The sequence below is a fragment of the Otolemur garnettii genome, unplaced genomic scaffold, assembly GCF_000181295.1.
Source record: "Otolemur garnettii isolate 467f Iridium unplaced genomic scaffold, OtoGar3 scaffold00001, whole genome shotgun sequence".
Classification (NCBI taxonomy): domain Eukaryota; kingdom Metazoa; phylum Chordata; class Mammalia; order Primates; family Galagidae; genus Otolemur; species Otolemur garnettii.
The window spans coordinates 61,252,810-61,255,768 of NW_003852396.1; positions in this window are offsets into that span (position 1 = coordinate 61,252,810).

Sequence of the window (2,959 nt, forward strand, 5' to 3'; positions counted from 1 at the left end):
AAACGAGTCTTCCATATTTTATTTTATAGTACTGTCTCTTCCTTGGAATTACACTTGCACCCAATGATTGCACAATTCCCACGGTATACTCAGAATCACTACTTCTTTTCCCTAATTGAAGCTTTGTTCCTAGGTCCAACAACTCATGCCTAAATTCTTCTTATTTTAGAATGACTTGTTCTGTAAGAGGTTTCTCAGAGCTCTGCAGAGAGATTTATGTTTGACCTTACTACCAATTGACTTGATATGTACTGGTACATCTGACCAGTCAGCTTATGTTCTTTAATAGGAGACATCTTAGCCTTCAAGCAAGATTTTCCTTTTGCTCAATTTACCACTTTGTCAGACAAACCCAGACATCCCCACCTTAAAGAGGCAAGTCTGGGTCTACATGGGTCTACATGCAGTCTGATACCCTTTATATAAAGTTTAAAAGCATGGAGATACCCCTTCCCCGAGATACTATTATAAACATACATGTTTGGCTAAACTAATATAAAAGAAAGAGAGGAAGGAGAATGCCAGGGTTTTATCCATACTGGTAATGTTCTACTTTTTAGGTTGAGTGGTGGGTTCATAGATACTTGCTTTTATTGTTCTTTATAATATGTATACATATTCCATATACCTGGGGGTGCCAAATATATACACGTTAGGAGTTGTTATCTATGTATTACTTTTCAAAGTGGAAATGAATTACAGTAGCAATGAATAGTGTGACGTTTGCTCTAAGGATGGCATTAATCAAATGAGTGTTAGCATCACCACGCCACAGGCAGGACAGTCAAAGAAAGTGGAGGAAGTGTGGTTGTCATTGGAGAAGCACAAGACCATATGGAGAGGGAGGTGTGAGTGTGCAACAGAACCTCCAACACGCCCAACGATTGCTTGTATTCACAGTAAGTCTGAGATGCACAGCGCTGTGTGTGATGTGCACAAGATCAGGGAGCCCTCTCACGGCAGCAAGTCCTGCTGCTTCTGCTATGGGGTGGGAACAGTTTATACACTCCCCATGGCAGTCCACCAGGCAATGTGCACCCGAGACACAGGAGTTAGCAGAACATGCACACGACCCAGCAAAATAGGAAGTTTTCATGGAAGATTATTACATGCACTAAGAAGTGAGAACCTACCTCAGTGAGAATTTGCCAGGGCAACGGATAGGACAGAGTTGCGATTGAGTTTTCCCCACGTTCCCCTAACTTAGCACCCCTCGAATTCTACCTAGGGGGGACCTCAGAGGCACCTTTGCTTCTCCTTTTCTATGCTTCCCCTTTTTATCATCTGCTGTAACCTCCAAGTTCTGGAGAGCCCTGTTCATATTTGCAGACTTTTCCTATCAAAGGCTGCATTTCTGTTTTCTCTTATGATTTTGTCTATGCTTCCTTCCTGATTGCTAGTGTCTTTATTAAGTTCTTAGGAATTTGCTTTTTACCCCTTTGGATTACACAGCCAGTGTCTGTCAGTTAAGTTACTCTCTCCTCCTTGTTTCTGTTTTCTAGAAGGGTTTCCTGCCTACATTACACAAATCATTGTCTATGTAGACCAGAGTGCCTCTGGGTTTTCCTTTTTTTATTGAATGGTAACTGTGTACATTAATGCACTTCTGGGGTACAGTGTGGTGTTTTCAGATATAATTTGAAACATTTCCATAACATAGTCTTCTTGTCATTTTCTTAGTTATTGTGTTAAAACGTTCATATTCTACTTTTAGAAAGATTCACTTGTACCCTTGTAAGATAAACCACAGAAGTGATCCCTCCAATCCACCTCCCTCCACCCAGTCCCCCTTCCCCTCCCCCCCCCATGTTCTTAGGCTGTCCTCTGGGTTTTCTATTTCCTCTTCTTGATGACGTTTGGTCAAGATTTACTTTCAGATATTTTCTTTTATGGAGTACTCTGTAGACTATTGTAGGGAACTGGAGTTACAGTGAGCCTTTAAGAGGTGCCAGCACTATAGTGAACTGGAGGTAGCCCCTAAGGAAAATGATGTCTTAATAACTTCTCCTTGGGAAATTTCTGTTGCTACCTGATCAACCTAAAGAAGATCTAAGAGTAAACATCCATGGACTAATATGGAATGTGTGGGATACAATGCAGTCATTAAAAATGATTATGGAGATTTTTATCAACATGGAAAGGTGTTCACAACATGTAGATGAAATGAACGGAAGTTGTATAGTAAGTATATATAGGTAAATAATATATGTTATGTAATCTCATTTTTATTTAAAAACTTCTATATCTAAGTGCCTCTATACGCATAGATACAACTAGAAGGATAAATATTAAGTCAATAAAAATATTAACAGTGGTTGTCTTGGGATGGTGGTATTTGAAGAGATTTTTGGCATTCAATTTGTATGGTTTTCTCTGTTTTCTAAGACGTTTAATGAGAACACATGCGGCTTTATGAAAACTAGCAAATTAATGTCACTTTGAGATTTTTTTTGTAAGAAGCTTTTGAAAAGATCAAGAAATTTCACCTCTAAAAATTTCATTTCTTTCTTTTGAAAAAAATTACCTGAAAGTATCTTTTCTTTACCCTTTACTAGTCAGCATAACAGATTAGCAGATTTTAAGGTTCAAAAAAAGTGAGTATTCGACTACATTGGTGCACACACAGAGATAATTGTAGTATGTTATAAGTACAGCCCACATTATTCAGGTTGTGTGGCCAAGGCCTTCTCCAGAGAGAAGGAGGCTGGTGAGATGGGCAGACTTGGCCTGGAGGCAACATCTCTGCTGGGGACAATTGGACAGACCCAGAGCCGTCATAGAGGATGGCCTGAGGGAAGGCAGTGCAGCCTCCTCAGGTGGCAGGGTTCATCTAGGAACATGGAGGTGTGTGTTTCCCCTGGAGGCCTGGCAGGGCACTCAGAGATGGAGAAAAAGCTATCTCTGTGCTTTTTCTTAGTATAAAAGTGTGCTCCTGAGAAGTACGCTTGGGACAGAAGTG